At 44.2% G+C, this 20251-nt stretch overlaps 1 protein-coding gene across 1 annotated transcript in view; it reads right to left on the bottom strand.

Moving 5' to 3' along the window:
* Positions 1-20251, bottom strand: part of UVSSA (UV stimulated scaffold protein A) — a 1327799-nt gene that overhangs the window by 1269116 nt on the left and 38432 nt on the right. The gene's annotated exons all lie outside the window — the stretch shown is intronic.

The following is a 20251-nucleotide window of genomic DNA, read 5'->3' as shown; positions in this document are numbered from 1 at the left end:
GGAAGGCCGCATAAGTGGCAGCAGCTCTGGTGGAATGAGTCCGTATACTCCCTGGGATTTGCTTTCTATGGTGAGAATAACAAAATCTGATTCCATGAGCAATCCATTTAGAAATGGTCCATTTTGTAATGGCTTTACCTTGGGAACTTGAAGCATAAGAAACAAACAATTGTTCTGATTTTCTGATGTCCTTGGTTCTGTTCAGGTAAAAACGTAGTTGTCTGTGTACATCCAAGGAATGCAAGATCCTGTCCCCTTTATTTTGAGGAGTGGGGAAAAAAGTTGGCAAGTGTATAGTTTGATTTAAAGCCACTTTGGAAACCACCTTAGGCATGAATGTAGGATTAGTCCTCAAAGATACTCTGTCTTGATGAAAAATAATATAAGGTTCCACAGCCAAAGAGCTTGTAACTCAGAAACTCTCCTGGCAGAGGTTAGGGCTAACAGGATAGCTGTCTTCCAAGATAAAAACTTGATGTCAGAAGAGGCAGCAGGCTCAAAAGGAGGCAAGGTTAGTTTTTCCAAAACATAGTTGAGATCCCAAGCAGGAATGGGAGGAGATCTAGGAGGTCTTAAGTTCTTAGCTCCTCTGAGAAACTGTCTCATGAGCTGGTGGGAAAAGATGGGAGGGTCTGTATTATAATGAGCAGAAATAGCAGAGGCATGTATCTTAATGGAAGAGAAAGAGAGACCCTTATGAAAGAGATCTGTCAAGTAAAGTAAAATTAAAGTAATGTTAGGAAGAAGAGGATCAGAATCCTGAGCCTGCATCCAGGAACAAAATCTTTTCCATTTTCCTGCATAAGATTTTCTAGTGCTAGGACGTCTGGCTTCTAAAATGACATCCATAACCTGCTTGGGCAGTAAAGAAGAAATCAAAGGGCCTGGATTAACCAGGCCGCCAGGCTGAGAGTTCTGACATGAGAGTGTAGAACCTGACCCTGATGTTGGGACAGAAGGTTCGGAGACTGAGGTAAAACCCAAGGGGGCTCCAGGCATAGGTTTTTTAGAGTTGGATACCAAAACTGCCAAGGCCAATTTGGAGCCAGCAAGATAATCATCTTGGGCTTGTCCTGTTTTATCTTCAATAAAACCCATGGAAGAAGAGGAAGAGGTGGAAAGGCATATCCCGAGAGGTTCCTCCAACTGAATGACAGGGCGTCCACTTTCCAAGCTTCTCTGTGGAAAGTCCTGGTGCAAAAATTCTGTAGTTGATGATTGAGATGGGATGCAAACAGGTCTATGCGAGGACATCCCCAGACTGCTGTTATCATCCTGAATATTGTAGTGTCCAGCATCCATTCGTGTGGATCCGAAAGGTTTCTGCTCAGACTGTCTGCCAGGAAGTTTTGCTTCCCTGGTAGAAACTGAGCTTGAAGATCCAGATTGCAAGCTAGAGCTGTGTTCCATAGATCCATGGCTAGTCTGCAAAGGGGTTAGGAATGAGATCCCCCTTGCTTGTTTATGTACCACATAACTGTTGTGTTGTCTGTCCGTATTAGCAGTTGTCCAGATTGTAAAAGATTCCTGAAGGCCAATAGAGCTTTCTGAACAGCTAACATTTCCTTTAAATTGATATGCAGGTGCTTCTGATCCTTTGTCCAAAGGCCCTGCAAACAATTGCCCTGAAAATGGGCTCCCCAAGCATAATCCGAGGCGTCCGTGGTTGGTATCTGAGAGGCAGGAGGCAGACAGAAGGGGTTCCCTTTGTTTAGAGCACATGCCCTGGACCACCAAAGAAATTCCTTTTGAAGGCAAGGAAGGACGGAGATCAGTATGTCTAAACTGTGGCAATGCTGAGACCATACACTTTTTAGGTACCACTGTATTTTCCTCATGTGTAGTCTTGCATATGGTATGAGAAGGATGCAGGAGGCCATGTAACCCAAAGCCTGCAGGAATTTCCTTGCAGATAGTTGAGTTAGAGTTGCCAAGGTTCTGAAAGTTGAAGCCAGCTGTAATTGTTTTTCGGATTCAGAAATGCCATCTGGGTTGTGGTGTTTAGAAGTGCACCCAGAAAAGTTATCTGTTGTGATGGTGTCAAATTTGGCTTTTTTATGTTTACAGAGAATCCCAGGAACTTGAGGAGGTTCTGTACAAATTCTAGATGCTGGAGTAAGACATCCTTGCTGTCTGCCTGAATTAGACAATCATCCAGATAAGGGTAAATTTGAATTCCCTTGAGTCTGCAGTAAGCTACTACTGGAGCCAGGCATTTTGGTGAAGACCCTGGGCGCAGTAGACAATCCAAAGGGCAGCGCAGGGAATTGAAAGTGCCTAGATCTGGCCTTGAACCTGAGGTATTTTCTGCGATCCTGCCTGATGGGAATGTGTAAATATGCCTCCTTTAAATCCAAAGTTACCATCCATGCATCTTTGGACAGCATTGGAAGTAGCTGCTGTAGAGTAAGCATCTTGAATTTTGGAATCTCTAGAAAAGTGTTCAAGACCGACAGATCCAGAATGGGTCTCCATGAGTTTTGCTTCCTTGGGACTAGAAAGAGCCTCGAGTAAAAACCTTTTCCCATCTCTGAAAGAGGAACCCGTTCTATAGCATTCATAGCCAAAAGAGCTTCCACCTGGTTTAAGGCCTCCGTCCATTGATGTTTTGGAAGGTCTGGCCATCCGCTTGACCTTGGCAAGGTATGAAAATGGAATTTGTAACCTCTTAAAACCACATCCAAAACCCATTTGTCCTGGGTTATTTGAGTCCAATTTTGATAAAAAAGAGAGAGTTTTCCTCCGAGAGGGGCTTCCAGGCAAGAAGTTCCTGTAGCCCAACAGAGGGAGTCATTGAGTTTGTTTCCTTTGAGATTGTGACCTGTCCTCTCCTCCCCTAGGGGTGGAAGCAGTCCACTGTGTTGGTCTATAAGCAGCTTGTGTTTGAGGCCTCCCTCTGGAGCATCTATATCTACCCCTCTGAGGCCTGTCTGAAGTGGGAAAAGACCAATTTTTTGAAGGCCAATTCCTGCTAAATCTAGGTGGCTGTACTTGTAAGAAATCTTTAACTGTTTGCATGGATTTCGCCTTATCCTCCATCTTTTTAATCACCTCTTCAGCTTTTGATCCAAACAAAACATTATGCTGAACAGGAGCATCCAATAATTTAGCCTTTACTTGTTCAGGTAAATTTTGTTCCTTTAGCCATGCATGCCTTCTAATGACTGTGCCAGAGGCCGCAGCCCTACAAGAAGCCTCCAAGGCATCAAATCCACAGTGTAAACCATGCTTCCCAACCTGTTCAGTGGCATGCAATAAGTCGTAATTCCTTATCATCTGCACAGGCAGAAATAGAAGTAAGCTTTTGTTTTAAGACAGACAAGAGAAATTGCTGGTATTTAAACATATGAAACTGACAGTTTAAAGCCCTAATGGACAAAGTAGCAGAAGTGTACACCTCTTTGCCCCATCTTTCTAAGGATCGAGAATCCTTTTCAGTAGGAATGGGATTTTTGGCAGAAGCGGCCTTAACTCCCTTAGGACCCCGAGAAATGGTTTCAGGGTCAGCAGAAGGGTTCTTGTATAAAAACTGATGGGAATCAGGAACCCTATAATATCTCTCAGGCTTAACAGGAGCAGGAGGAAAAGAGTCAGGGGTTAAGTTAGCCTCCGAAAAGGCATAATCCACAATATCCAAAACAGCAGGAATAGCCAGGGGTCTATGTTGGGGAAGAAGAAGAAATTCCCTCAGTCTTTTCTTGGATTCCAAATACTCCTGTCCTTCCCAGTGGAAATGTTCCCTCATTTCATGCAAAGCTTCCCCAAAAGAGAAATCCTCAGGGGGAGAAGCTGAAGGAATGGATTCTTCAGCATCAGAATCCTCATAAGGAGGGAAAGAATATTCCTGATCAGAAGAAGAAACTGAAGAAACAGAAGCCTGATCAGAGGAAACAAAATAAACATCCTGTCTTGGTCTTTTGTCTGGAGGGGGATGAGAACCCCTAATCATAGTAAATAAATCCTCCGCCATCTTGAGTAACTGTTTCTGTGACTTGGGAGCTGGTTCAGAAGAGGCCTGTGTTGAAGTCTTTGATTTAGAAGGAGTCTTTGCCTTTGTCTTTGGCTTTGCCTTTACTAGTAGCTGAGTAGGCCTGAAAACCCCTTCGGAAGCCAGTACCTGCACAGCGGCTCTGGACCCATCCGAAGGAGCATTGTCCGAAGGTCCTGCAACAGAAATATTTAAAGGCCTGGTTGGCTCCTCATGAGATGACAGGGGCTGCAAAAGCGCCTCACTGATGACGGCCGAACCTGAAGCTGGCTCCGCTTGTGCGCTATCATCAGATTTGGACCTCAGAGGCCTGTCTTTGTCCTTGTGACGTTTGTGAACTCCGGTAGCTGGGACCGTATCCGACGACATTTTGTAGTTAAAGTGCCTACCGAAGTAATGAAAAGCAAAATCGTACCTTCACTTAATTGTACATTGATTGAATCTAGCACAAAACCGACAACTAGCTACGTCGTGGTCAGGGCCTAAGCAAGGAATACAGTAAGAATGAAAATCCTTATGAGGTATTTGCTTCCCACATGAAATACAATTATTAACTTTTTCTGACATCGGAGTGGAGCAAGAAAAAAGTTTCCCCAACGGGGTACTTAGCTTTGAGTGGAGAAGAAAGTCTTCGGACCGAAGTATATCAGAAAAATTAATCAGGAGTCAGCCGACCGGCACTTGCGAACTGCTATCACCGCACGGCAAGAAAGACTGGAGAAGATGGCGTCGGCTGTCAGCTTTGTACTCCTGGCGCTCTGATGTCAGGGAGCATGGCTGAACAGCCGATACCGGACCCAGACTTTGGGATTCTGGCCGACTGAGGGCTGCCTGCCGGCAGGGGAGAACCCTACAGTCATAACTGCAACAGTGAAACACGATGAACATCTTCTTGATCTGGCTGATACCTTTAACCAGATCACCCAGAAATACAACCAGAAATACAACGGAACAGCTTGACGCAGACAATTTTTATTTTGATGTCATGGAAGTGTGTAATTTTTACCACAAGACTTGATGAGCTCCAAGATCATACAATGACTGATCCAATTTCGCAAAAGCTCAATCACTACAGCAGTGTTGGATGGCCGTCTAAGAAATCCAGTGTACCACCCGATTTGCAACCTTACTTTCCTTATAGAGATGAGTTGTTGATGGAAGATGGCATTATTTTCAAAGGTCCTAAAATTGTTGTTCCTCCTTTCTTAAAACTAGAGTATGTCCAGATTTTGCATCATGGTCACCCGGGTTCTGAATCTACTAAGAGAAGGGCGAGAGGACTTGTGTTTTGGACTTTTCTAGTGAAAGACAACGATCAAGTCTTGTGGCAAGTTCTTTTTTCCTGTTCAGTATGCAACACTACTAAACCGCATTTGCAAAAACAGACACTTAAGCCAAGTCAAATCCCTGAATTACCTTGCTCCATAGTAGCTACTGACATATTCAAGTGGAACAATCAACATTACTTAATACTGGTAAACTCTTATTCAAATTGGTTCAAGATGGATCTGCTATCTAATTTAACTTTACTACGGTCATTACTAAGTTGAAACGTCATTTTTCAGCCCATGGCAGTCCAGAGAAATTACTTTCCAATAATGGTGCCCAAATTACCAGTCAATTGCTTCAGACAATTACAAGAGTGGGACTTCATACATGTCACTAGTTAGTACAGAATATCCGCAATCAAATGGACTTGTTGAATGTGCAGTATAGAGTGCAAAGCAATTACTTGAGAAGTCAAAGCTTGATAATACCAATATTTTTTGAATTTACTCTATCAGAAACATACTCAGTGACGATACACTTGCCTCACCTGCTCAGACTTCTATCCAGGCAAACCAGAACAATATTGCCTTATGGCTGCATCTCAAAGCCCAGTGTGAAATACACAGCAACTTGGACATAATGATATATAGGTATCTAGCTTTGTGCAACTCCATGATGAAAATTATTCCTGTGTAAATTGCATATTTATTAATATCAGTGACAATGCCAGACTCATTTCTCAAAGAGAGAGGATGTAGAATAACAAATGTGTTGTGGCTTTAAGAAGCTTTTCTAAAGACTGTGTGCATATAAATTCCATGCACGTGTTGATTCCAGTGACATTTTGACAGTGCAGTGTTAACATCTACATTTCTGATAGCTAGTTTGTTTATAAGCTGAAGTTACTTTGTTTTGTTTATGATGTGTTTTATACAATAAAGCTGCTTAAACAAGAACCCACAATGTCCGTCTGTTTCTTCCTGACCGGGCAAATGAAATGAGTCTTGCTAATCACATGAGCCAGGAGATTCCTGAAAGGTTTCAAGTGGAGAGGGCTCTCCAAAACAGGAGGTCAAAACAGGAGAAACCAAACTGGTCAGAGACAGAGCTAATAAGACACCCTCTGCCTTGCTCTGCATTGTTTTAACTTTGGAGCGAGGAGAAATGCAGTAAAATTTTGAAGAAATCAGGCATTCCTAAACCACAGCATTCCTGAACACCTGTCCTAGTGGAGGAAATAGGGAGAAGAGGCTGCTGCATTTGAAAATGGTTGAAGCTAACAACTGACAGCAAGGCCTACCCCAGTGGTGAAAGATAGCTCTCACCGCTTTTGTGGATCACTAGTGATATCTGCATTGTTTACTGTACTTATTTCCTTGTTTCACTTGAAAGAAAGTTACTGTTTGTCGTTTTTGCATTTAAGTTACCTGTAACACATTGCACTTAAGTTACCTGGCACTTGCTCACTAAAGCAATTATATAAGTCAGCACTAAAAATTAAAAGCACTACACCCTCACTCCCCACTGGCCCTTGTTTTCAATTATTAAGGAATTCCCAATATTATTCTAGCATGTCCAAAGGTCAGTTGTCAATCTCCTCTCCGGTCTAGCTGGTGAATCTGGGAATCTTGAGGCAATGTTACAACTGCCTCATGTACACAGACAACCCTCTCCTCCTCTCAACAAATTCCAACACATGTGAGAGATGCAACCATATAGCCAAACTGGAGGCTAAGCTCTCTCAACTCAGTACTGGCATAACCAGTCAGGAGAAGGAAACCACACTCACTACAACTCCAGTCTCACATAGACCTACCACGACAGCAAACCAAACACATAATCACACAAAAACATATTTGGAGGCTCTAAATAAAGATCTGGCTAAGCAGCAGAGACCTCCAAAGCAGACACCCAAGCAACTGCTACCCCAAAACAAAACACGTGCAACACATAGCTCACAAAGCCAGTGTGCCGAACAGTCACAGCCCTTAAGACTAAACAACACACCTGATACACTTGTAATAGGTGACTCTATCATCAGGCACACTGACGTCCCGCTCACCAGGCTGAACAAGGAGAGGGTCACGGTGAGCAGCCTGTTGGGCGCTAGGATCCACCACATAACACAAGCACTCAGGTCACTCCAAGGCAAGTACAAATATGACTCAGTCATTGTCCATGCTGGTGTGAATGACCTGAGACGCACTCCCTGGACTACATGAAAAGAGACATAAAGGAGCTCTCTGAGCATGTAGCCCAGGCCGGTATGACCCTGACCTTGAGTAGCATCTTACCCTCACCAAGAATGATGCCACAATATGAAGACAAGATGATCAATTTCAACAATTGGCTTAAGTACTGGTGTCATTCAAAGGGATCCAATGCCTGTCAGCTTGGGATGATATGCTCGACAAGCCACGATGCTTGCTAGGGACGGCTTGCACCTGTCACCCTGGGCTTTGGATATTGGCAAAGGCTCTTGCTACCCCCATAGTGCCTTTTTTAGGCAAGGCTCAAAAGACAAACCCACCTCCATAGGTATCACAAGGGATAAGAAACTAAGAGTAATGCTACTCAACGCCAGAAGTCTAAACCTCAAGATGCACGCACTCAAAACTCTCCTTAGCATGGAGAACATCGATATCTGTGCAGTAACAGAAACCTGGTTCAGGGCTCCCGAGAGCACCCCAGCACTACCAGGTTATACCTCATACCATGCTTTTCGGCCCCAAAACTTGGACCGAACCACAAAAGGAGGGGTAGTATCGATATTCATCAAAGATACCCACACCTCCAGGTTGGTGGCAAAGCACGAAGCATCAGAGACTATCCATGTGCAACTAACAGTAGGTAAAACTGCCTTTCAGTTTATAGCCTGCTACAGACCACCCTCCCAAACCCAGGAACCCCACTCGGCCTTCCTGAGAACACTGGAAAATATGAAGGTCTCTCCAAACACCATTATATTGGGCGACTTCAACTACCCAAACACAGACTGGGAGCATTACTCTAGCTCCAACACCCTAGCCCAAAGGTTCCTAGAATTTATAAACGCAAATGCTATGTAACAACTTGTTACCACTCCCACAAGAGGGGAAAACATACTGGACCTGATCATCACCAACATGGGGACTCTATGCTCCAGACCAGAAGTGTATCCCTCACTGGTAAGATCAGACCATAAACTAATCTCACTGGATATTCACATCCCGACCCCACCCCCTGCCCAGAAAACCACAGTGAAAAACTTCTCTAAAGCAAATTTCACACTCCTCAAAACCGAGGTGGAATCCTTCAAAGCCCTCGGGCCTGTGGAAAATACGGCCCAGACCGCAGAATCCTTTATAAACGCATTCTATGAACACCTTCAGGAATGCATGGATCATGCGATCCCAAATAAAACCAAGACCCAATCCTCCAAAGGCAGACGTCCTGTCTGGTGGACCCCAGCCATAAACAAACTATACAATAGAAGGAGGAAGCTACTAAATGATAGAGCAAAATCCCATAAAGGGAAGGCATTACTGATCAGTATTAGCAAAAAAACTACAGGCACTCATAAAATTGTCTAAGGCCAGCTTTGAGAGAAAAATTGCACAGGACACTAAGGATAATCACAATGCTTTCTTTAGTTATGTTAGGAACCTGGGTGGTAATTCCCAGATATGCTCAGAATTAGTCCAAAATGACAAAAATACACTGAACCCACAGACATTGCCAACATCCTAGCTGACAGGTTCAGCAAACTTCCCCTCCCCACCAAAAGGGCAAATATCTATCCCAGCAGAGTGCTGCCCCTGACATCTCAGATGCTCAGGTAAGAGCCGCCTCTCCAAAGCAAAAACACAGCATCAATGGGACCAGACGGTGTCCCGGGCTGCGTCCTACATGAACTCCAAGAAGAGCTAAACCCAAACATAAAACTACTGTTCAATCTCAGCCTTACTACAGGATATGTGCCCAAAGAGTGGCGTACAGCAACAGTGGTCCCTCTCCATAAAGGTGGTGCCTCAACGGATCCTGGAAACTATCGCCCCATAAGCCTGACTAGCTTGGTCTACAAAGCTATGGAAAGGATCATCATGGACCTCATAAATAAAGATATTGGGGACCTACAGACACTGGATCCTACCCAGTTCAGCTTTAAGGGCAGATCCTGCCTCTTTAACCTGGTTGATTTCTTTGAAACAGTCACCAAGGCCATTGACGAGGGGAAGGTGGTCCACACAGCCTACCTGGACCTCGCAAAAGCCTTGGATACAATACCCCACTCGGGCATTATAGATAAGCTCACCAGCTTAAATATAAACCCCTATGTCACTAGATGGATTGCAAACTGTCCATATTTCTCGGAGGTACAGGCCAACACGGAAGGACTGTGGATGACCAAGTTCGCAGATGACTGCAAACTGGGCGCCATAATCGACTCTCCAGCCGACACAAGCATCCTCCAAAAGGGCCTCATAGAAACAGACAACTGGTGCCAGAGCCATGGCCTCAAGCTAAATGCCAAAAAGTGTATAGTCACCCCCTTTGGCAAAAACAAAGTGCCCACAAATTACCACGTAGGTGGTAATCCATTAAGCACAGAAGAAGTAATTAGGGACCTGGGGACCCAAGTTGATAGCAATCTCTCATTTGACAACCACTTGGCCAAAGTGGTTGAAAAACATTTTATATAGCCCACCTAATCATAAAGGGATTCACATCTAGATCAGGGGAGGTCATCGTGCCTCTTTACTCATCCCTCATCAGGCCCATAATTGAATACAATGCCCCTTTTGGGATGTACCTTACCAGACACCTGCAGCAACTGGAAAGACCCCAAAAGTACCTCACCAAGAGGATCAAAGGGCTCAAACAGATGCTATATGCTGCCTGGTTAAAGAAACTCCAGCTCTACTCAGTGGCATACCGCCTGTTCAGAGGCGATCTGTGCCTGACGTATAAAGCCATGTCCAACCCGGAATTAATGGACATGCTGCACCTCAGAAAATCCAAATCCCATCGAGCTACGCCGAGAGACTTGAACCTCAGCACTGAAATAAATAGGACATGCTGGAGGGACAGATTCATAACCCAGAGGCTCCCTTCACTCTGGAATAAAATCCCAGTCCAGGTTAGGCAGAGTCCCTCATTGACTCTCTTCAAGAGGAATCTTGATGAGTGGATGGGAGATCGTAGGTTTACCCCGGGTATCACTTCTGTGTCACTGTTAGACAGAGGCACAGTATACTAACCTCGAAAAAGGGCATAGCAAAATAAATTTAAAATGGGTGGCGAAAGCCAAACACATTCTGGCTAGGCTTATAAATGCCCTAGGGCAGATAGCCTAGTATGAACCTATGAACCACTGAAAGATTTAAGACCACTTAAGCAATATCATCAAACAGCTGTTAAGTCTGTCTGCTACAGAAGGGATCACTACAGAATTGTCCTGGCAAGGAATGCAAGTAGCTATAAGAAAGTGACAAGGCATGACTGCCCACTCCCACAGCTTCTATGCCTCTCAACACAGGGGACAGAAGTATGTTCCTCCCTGCTTGGTGATATACCATGCCACCACCATGTTGTCAGACTGGATGGTAAGTGCACCTTGAGACAGGGAGTTATGAATAGCCTGCAGAGTCAGACAGACCACCCTCACTTCCAGAATATTTTTGTGCATGTTGGTCTTGATTTCTGATGCAATCCTTACATTGTCTGTCCTAAAATAAAATGTCCCCCCAAACCTAGGGCACAAGCAAATGTAAAAACATGAGGTAGTAGGAGCTGCCCAGGGACAGGCTGAGTTAATGAAACCACTAAGACAGATGCCAACAGCAAACAAAAGGGATTTTGATCCAGGTTGTCACTGGATCAGAGTATACAAAGTTCACTGGATTCTGAGGGTCCAATGCAAGACCCTCATTCAAAATCTGGTAAAAGTGACCATGAAGATGCTGCTGCTCTGTGATTTAAGATTTAGAAAGAAACTCCAAGCAGTGCCTCTGAAGAAAGAAGATTATGAACTGAAGACTACTACCCAGAAATTCGGTCCTGAGGAAGGATGGCATTGCAAGACACAGTGTCAAGTGGCACCCTTTGAAAGCTAGTGTCTGCAAAGGCTCCATCATGGTGATCCCCACAGAGAACACTCGTGGAAGCAAGCCCCTCCTCGGAATCTGCAACTGTTGACTGGGTGCTATTAGCAACCAGCCACTGAAATAACGGCAAATATTGGTCCAGGTCAGTCTCTTGTGTTCTGAAATGCAGCCATGCATTTGGTAAATACTCTGGGGGCTGCAACATGACCAAATGGTAGGGCCCTGCTTTGAAACAGACTTGCTCAGACCTTGAAGTGCAGGAACCTTCTGGACTCCTCTGCAATGTTGATGTGCAGGTATTGGCAAAGAAGGATGAACTGAACAGTGAGGACCCAGAACTCCAAGTTCAGATTATGTTCCTTCATCTTCATCAGAACCAAGAAGACCCTTTAACAGTATTCGGCCCCCTTCTGATCTGGTAAGTTCTCTCCTGGACTGCCCTTGTGACATCTGGAAGGGGAAAATAGTGAAAAATGGGATACAAAAGAAAGGAGGTGGTACAGCCTGTGGATATAATCATCCCTATCCACTTGTAATATCTGATGGCCTCCCATGTAGGAAAGCAGACAGACACTCGAGTCGGGCAAATCCTCATGGATTCTTTAACTGGCTCCTGGAAGAAGGGCTGCAAACCCCCTGGTTATTCTGGTTATCTGTGGTTCACCGACTATATCCATTCTGGAAACAACCCCACAGCAAGGTTCTCTCAGAAAAGATGACTGTCCTGACGCTGGCACCTTTTAAACCACAGGTCTCATGCAATTCTCTGAGCCTGGGATAAAACGCTGTGAAAACTGGAGATCTTGACAACAGCCCTGGGTATCTTTCCCTCCTGCCCACTCTTCTAAACTGCAGCTTTCAACATAGATCCCAGATTAGTATTTTCAAAGAGAGCACTGGCAAAAGATGTCAAAGTTGCCAGCAATATCACAACTCTACAGCCAAGCTTGCCTGAGAGAAGAATGTCCTGTTTCAGTTGACCTCACTGCCCCATCAGTAATACATCCCACTTATATGGGTAGACTATACCATGTAGAATATTGACACTTAAGACTCAGTTTAACACGGAGTAGAATGCAATGATGCAAAATCTTGCAGTGCATGTGACACCCTCTCAGTCAACTCACATTTAGTTCCCTGATTGAGACTGCATTCATGGCCATTCATCTCGGTGAATTCACTTTAAGGCTACTGCTATGATTACAGAGGCAGTCAGAGAAGTCTTTTTCCAACAATCACAGTCCTTAAAACTCCAAAGGATCTTTCCCAGTTTCCTGGGAATAGGAGCATCAATTTGCAGGCTCATCAAGCTCTTTGCATAACACACACATCTATCTTGTCTGCAGGAGGAAGTACCCACGAGTAAGGCAGAGAGAGTGGAAAGCCTCCTGCACAATTTCCTCCAAGAGACAGATCAGCTGGCCAAGACGCCTTCCATCTCAGCAGTACAGGTATCTCCCTGTACTTGGTCTTCTAGTTGTTTTCCCTGATGCCCCCTCCATCTCCATTCTCTGTGAATGGGTAAGAAACTCTACAACAGTCTATGTGTTGCCTCTTGTACTTTACCCTCCTCGGTTCATATAGAGGGGACTGTCTACGGACAAGGAAGGCAGAAAGTACAGTTGTGTACATTTACCATAAATGTAGATGTCCGAGTGTATTCACTGTTGCAGTCATCACACTTGGATTATCTGCCTGCAGGTAGCCCTCAGTCGGCCCAAATACCAGAGTCTTAGTATTTCTGTGTCAGTTTCAGTCGCTTCTTCCATGACATCAGGTTATCAGGGGTATAAAAACAGGCAGCCGACGTCATTACATCAGTTTTTCTTGCCCCAAATGTCAAGAGCCCCCAAATAGGGAGCTAGTATATGGTGGGGAACACCACCTGTAAAAATTAAATACCAATGCCATTAGGAATGGCCACAGACAGGAGAGGTAGAAAGATGAAGAAAACCAGGGGGCTGGAGGGAGGGAAACAGGACTGCAACAGTGAATACACTCTTAACATCTACATTTATGGTAAGTGTTCACAACTGCACTATGTTCTTCATGTTTCACTGTTGCAGTCATCACACTTGGGTTGATTCCTAAAGCTGAGGAAGGGTGGAGGCAGTCAAGAAGGGTTAGGCCTGGCTAGTAGGCCTTGCAAGACTGCTGTAGCAAATCCAACCCTGGATTTAGAAAAGATAGGTAGGTGGTAATGCTTGGTGAAGGTGTGTACAGAACTCCAGGTTGCAGCTTCCAGAATGTCCCTGGTAGGGACTCCCCTGAGAAATGCTGACGAGGTGGAAGTAGCCCTAGTGGAATGTGTTCTGATCCCCTGTGGGGTAGGTTTTCCATGGTGCTTGTAGCAGAAATGGATGCAGTGTGCTATCCATTTGGAAATGGTTTGTTTTGAAATGGCCTTACCCACTGCCCCTGTAGCAAAGCTGACTAGCAGCTGGTCAGACTTTCTGAAAGGCTTAGTCCTGTCAAGGTAGAACCGGAGCTGTCTGTGCATGTCCAAGGAGTGCAGGATCTTTTCCCCTTTATTCTGAGGGTTAGGGAATGGATGGATTGGTTTAAGGCCACAATGGACACCACCTTAGGCATAAAGGATGGGTTAGTCCTGAGGGAAACCCTTTCAGCATGGAAAATAATGAAGGGTTCCACAGCCATTAGTGCCGTAACTCAGATACTCTTCTTGCTGAAGTTATGGCTAAAAGCAAGGCGGCCTTCCAAGAGAAGAATTTTAACTCTGCTGAGGCAGCAGGTTCAAAAGGAGGAAGCGTGAGCTTTTCCAGTACAAAGTTAAGGTCCCAGGCAGGGTTGGGTGCTCTCCTAGGGGGCCTTACGTTGTTAGCCCCTCTCAAGAACTGTTTGATGAGAGGGTGAAAAAATAGAGGTGGCTCAGTATTACAATGAGCTGAGATGGCAGAGGCATGAATCTTAATGGAGGAGAAGGATAGGCCTCTGTGGAATAGCTCTGCTAGGTAATCCAGGATTAGAGCTAAGGAGGGCACTGCTGTGTCCTTCCCTTGAGACTAATTCAAACAACAACATCTTTTCCACTTTTCAGCATAGGATTTCCTAGTACTAGGCCTTCTGGCTTTAAGAATGACATCCAGCACCTGTTTGCTTAGGGTTTGCTGGTGGGGTATTCAAGGGATAAGCCAGGCTGCAAGGTTTAGGGTTTGCAATTGCGGATGCAAAATCTGTCCCTCCTGCTGAGACAGCCAGGTAGGAGTCTGGTGAAGGTGCCAAGGTGGCACTGTTGTCAGGCTGCATAAGAGTGGGTACCAGTGCTGGCGTGGCCAGTCTGCGGCAATAAGGATTGCCCTTGGTCTGTCCTGTTTTATCAGAAATAGTACTCTTGAGAGACGAGGGAGAGGGGGAAAGGCATACATTGAGAGGTTTTCCCACTGAAAGGATAGGGCATCCACCTTCCAGGCACTGTTGTGAGGGTTCCTGGTGCAGTATTTGCTCAACTGGTGGTTCTCAGGGGAGCCAAAGAAGTCCACCTCTGGTGTCCCCCACCTCTGGATCAGAAGGTTGAAGGTATTGGGCTCAAATTTCCACTCGTGGGTCTAGGAGATTTCTGCTTAAGTCGTCTGCCAGTGAATTTTGTTTGCCTGGCAGGAATTGAGCTTGTAGATGCACTTGGTTGCTCGAGGCCGTGTTCCACAGGGCCGTGGCTAACTGGCCACGGCTAGGTATGATAGGAATGACTGTTTCCAGGTCCTGAGAATGCTGGCACCAAAATCTTTTTAAGTACTACTGAAGTTTCCTCATATGTAGTCTTGCATATGGAATTAGCAGAATACATGAGGCCATGAACCCTAGGGCTTGCAGTATTTTCCTTGCAAATAGCTGGGTTCTGGTGATCATTTGTTTTAAGTAGTTTGTCAGATAGACCTGTTTTTCTGAAGTGAAAAATGCCATCTGGGAAGTTGTGTCCAAGCTTGCTCCCAGGAATACAATATTTTGACTGGGCACCACAGTTGTGATTGCTTTTCGCTGATGGTGTACCCCAATGAAGTGAGAAGGCTTTTTACAAATGCCAGATGCTGAAGTAGCAATTCCTGACTGTCTGCCTAATCAGGCAGTCGTCCAAGTATAGGAAAGTTTGGATATTTCTCTGCCTGCAGTATGGAATGGCTGGAGCCAGGCACTTTGTGAATATTCTGGGTGCAGTAGATAAGCCAAAGGGAAGTGCAGAGAACTGATAGTGCGTAGAGCCTGACCTGCCTTGAAATGTAGATATTTTCTGCATGACTGCCTTATGGGGATGTGCAGATAAGCTCCTTTTAAGTCTAGAGCGACTAACCAGGCATCCTTGGCTAGCATAAGGAGAAGGTTGTTGCAGGGTAAGCATCTTGAATTTTGGGACTACCAGAAAGGTGTCGAGAACTGAAAGATCAAGGACTGGGCCCCAAGAGACCTCTTTTCTGGCCACCAGAAAAAGCCTGGAGTAGAAACCCTTATCCCTTTGTTCTACTGGAACAGGTTGAATAGCTCTGATACTGACCAGGGAAAGTACTTGCTTTTGAGCCTCTGCCCACTGGTTTGGAGGAAGGTCTGGAAACCCGCTTGGGGTTGGCAGTGAACGGAAGTAGAATTTGCACCCCTGGGATACAATAACCCGTCGGTCCTGAGTAATGGACATCCAGTTTTTTGCATGAAGGACAAGTTTTCCTCCTAGGGGCACAAGTAATTGGGCAGGGCTGGGAAGGATAAGTGAAAAGTCAATGTGAACTTTTTCCATAAGGGGTGGCTTACCACTCCCTGTTTTTGATGTGGGGGCACTCCATGTTTAGATCTCTGCATACCCCGAGACTGTAGTCTTGGTGGTCTGTTTCCCCTGGGTTTGGTCTGGGAATGCCTGGAAGGGGCTGGAAAGGACCAGTTTTTTGAAGGCCAATGCCTACTGAATCTAGGTGGCTGAACTTGTAAGAATTCTTTGACAATTTGCATAGATTTAGCGTTTTCTTCCACCTTTTTAAGAAATTCTTCTGCTTTGGTGCCAAACAGTCCTTATTTAAAGGAGAGTCTAGTAATTTGGATTTGACATGATCTGGCAAGGTTTGTTCCTTCAGCCAAGCATGCCTTCTCAGTACAGACCCAGTGACTGCAGCCCTGCAAGAAGCTTCTAGGGCATTAAAGCCATACTGCAAAGTATGCTTACTAACTTGGTTTGCAGAATGCATTAGCTCTTGTAAATCTTTATTTTCTGCATAATCTGGAAGTAACACCATTTTTTGTTTAATTAGTTCAATAATATGTTGCTAGTACTTCAACATGTGAAACTGGCAATGCAATGCCCTGTTGGCAAGAGTTGCTGAGGAATATACCTTCTTACCCCATCTGTCTAAAGCTCTGGAATCTCTGTCCGAAGGGGTAGGATTTTTGGCTGTAGTAGCCTTAATACCTTTGGGTCCCAGGGAAATGGTCTATGGATCAGCAGTAGGATTCTTGAAGAGAAATTTGTGGGAATCAGGTACTCTGTAGTACCTGAAAAGCACACAGCTTCCAAACAGAGAACAAAATGCAGTTATAGGCGCTGTTCTCCAGTAACAATAAAGGTTTTCCTCTTAATAAAACATGGAAACTCAATTTTTGATAAATTCAAGGTCCAAGTCCAACAGACCACTAGGTAAAACGTTTCAAGACACCAATTTATTTGACAAAAAAAAAAAACAGATTAAGCGCTTTCATCTCCCATATGGAGACTTCATCAGAATCTGTTACACATACAAATCTTCAGTTTAAATACATCTAAGTAAAACACACTTAATTAATCTTGACTTCTAATAGGCTGGCCATTAAATGACACTAATTAACATTGAGGTAATGCTGAACCAAACCTTTGGTAATTTACACTTGAATATAATACAAAGTTGTAAAGGTTCATAGGAATTCATGATCTTAACATTTCATAATTTTGTTTACAACTTATGTAAATGTTGTAAAAATTAAATATAAGTAAAATCATCAAAGAAACTGTGACAGGAAATACTCATTTCTTATTGATACATTAATTTGGTGTATAAATACCAATAAATATATAAAAATATATATATAAAATGTATATAAAATATATATATAGTATAAAAATTATATGTTAAAACCACATTTATTCTTGTACCTTAAATAGTGTTGAACAACTATGTTTTAAGGAACACCCTTAATAAAATAAAATATATTATATGTACATGCTCCATAAGGACTGAATCTGAATATTTTATTTATTTATTTATTTATTTATTTACATAAGTTGCAACAGTTAACCATCTATCAATGTCTCTTTGGGTCATCAGCGAGAATCTTAAGGGCTGGGTTGATGGATATGTGGTCATTCAATCCATAATTTCCACATGCATCCAACCTTAACTGCCAAACCATCTCCCTAAATTCCAGTTATTGTTACTGGAGAACAGCGTCTATAACTGCATTTTTTACTCTGTAGTACCTGTCAGATTTCCTAGGGGCCAGGGGTAATGTACCTGGAGTAAGACTGGATTCCATAAAAACATCATCTACAACACCCAGGACAGGGGGTATAACTAGAGGCCTGTGCTGAGGCAACTCTAAAAATTCTCAGAGTCTCTTTTTGGACTGAGGATATTCTTGGCATTCCCAGCGGAAATGCTCTCTTAAAGTATGCAAAGTTTCACCAAAAGAAAAATCCTCTGGAGGGGAGGCAGAGGGAATGGATTCCTCTGCATCTGAATCCTCATAGGCTGATAAGGGCATGCCCTGATAATCAGAAGGGTCATCGGACTCCTGGTCTCTAGAATCATTAGGAAACTCAATTCTTTGTATTTTAGCAGGGGAAGGCTGGCTTCCCCTAATTAGGATGAATAGGTCTTCAACCATTCTAAGTATTTGTTTTTGTGGCATGGGATCTTGAGCATCCTCTTTGGATAGTTTTCTAGGCATACTCTGGGCCTAAGAAACTCGGCAGTTTTGGCTAAAAACGAAGTTGTCGGTTTGATCAGAACATCGGTACGTCGGAATAAACCCTCAGAAGCCGGTGCCTGCACAGCAGCTCCAGATCCATCCAAGGTAGAGACATCCGTATGTTCCATAGTCGAAGAAGTATTTTGCGGCATACTGGACTCCGAATGGGTCTCAGCAGAGGCCTGCGAATCCATAGAAATGGGCATCAGGGGCTGCAAAGGCACCTCATTGAGCACGGCAGATTGGCGACTAGCTTAACAGAAGCATCGGCAGTTTTGGACCTTTGCGGTTTGTCTCTGTCTTTATCTTTACGTTTTTTCAGAAGATCGGTAGTCAGATGGCTTACCGAAGCCATTTCAGAATATGGAGAAAGAGAGCAAAAAAATTTAGTGACAAAGATGGCCCAACGACGAATGGTTATCACTTAAACAAGGCACAAAACTGACAGCCAGGGACGTCGTGGCCTGGGCCTAAACGGGTGACGCAGTAAGAATGAAAATCTCTGTGAGGTATTGGCTTTCCACAGGCAATACTTTTTCAGACATCGGTTAGAGCAAAAAAAAAAGTCCCCAATGGGGTAATTAGCTTTAGAAGACTTCAGGATTACAAACTCTAAAACAAAAATTTCAGGTAGCGGCCGACCGGCACTTGCAAACTGCTTCTGCTTTGGGCTCCTCGGCAAGAAAGACTGATGTAATGGCATCGGCTGCCTGTTTTTATACCCCTGACGTCATGGAAGAAGTGACAGCATCCAACTCAGAAATACTAAAACTCTGGTATTTGTGCTGACTGAGGGCTACCTGCAGGCAGATAAGCCAAATGTGATGACTGCAACAGTGAAACATGAAGAAAATTTGGTCTAGGCACTCACTATCACTGTGGTGGCTCTCTGCACTTTTAGTGAGAAGACAGGAGATCTAACGTTCCAGATTTGTGGGTGTCTGGGGCCAGATGCCAGTGAAAGTTCTGGAGACTGATTGGTCAATATGTGGTGTTGCATCCATGTTCATTCTTCTTGCACTATTTGGAACATCTCGATGGTTGGTGCCAACAGGTCCAGAAGCTAAACACACCAGTATTGTGCCCCATGTGGAGGAAGAGAAGCTACCTTTAATATGGATGTCAATATGAGCAGTTCTGGGTCTAAGGACTTGAACTTTTAGAGCATCAATCCTTTAAATGGTCCCACTGGCATTGGCGCAGTAACTGTGATTGAAGTGTCGATGTTGAGAACTCAATCCTAAAGATGCTTGATACAACAGGAGGTGATAGATATCGATGGAAGAGTCTTTGCCAAAGCTATGGCAGAGTCTGATGGAAACTGTAGGGCATGCACTGGCCCCAAATCTACCAGTGTCGAAGTGGCAGCTGGTGAGGAGGCACCCAGATGGTGAGGAGAAACAAAACTCCTCTATTCCTGCCCTAGAAGGTGAAGAGAGGTTGCCCAACTTAATCTGGGCCTTTACCGGTGTTCTCATTAACTTCTTCGGGGGGGGTCATGTAGACAACAGGATGACTGCACTGGGAGGTCATAATGAGACCTGCACAGAGGAAATTTTATTAGTTCTGGTTCACTCACAGATAAGAAACGGTCTTCATCTGAGAACTGTCTGTGGTACTACTAATCAGAAATTTCTGATAGCTTTTCACATGGACATCCTTGAGCACTTCTGGATTTGGTTAGAAAATCAATATCCAATCTTGTTTTCTTGTGGGGAATGGAGGAATGCTCCCAATGACAATCCAGATGACCTTTCCACATCCCCATTATATTTGAACTTTGTCATATGGACAGACTCTTTACAAGATATTTTTCACTAAGATATCTTTACTCAACACTTCTAAATCTCATAATTTCTCTTCCAAATGACAGGAATCTAAATACTCCACATGTAAATGCCGGTCTGGGGGGTAATTGTGGGCACATTTCCAATACCTTTTGAATCCTGACTGTTATTCCACCAACAAC

Source organism: Protopterus annectens, chromosome 2.part1 (assembly GCF_019279795.1).
Source record: "Protopterus annectens isolate FY-2018-M chromosome 2.part1, PAN1.0, whole genome shotgun sequence".
In the NCBI taxonomy this organism is placed as follows: Eukaryota; Metazoa; Chordata; order Ceratodontiformes; family Protopteridae; genus Protopterus; species Protopterus annectens.
Note: the sequence above shows the minus strand (reverse complement) of the source record. Positions and strands in the feature narration are given on the sequence as shown.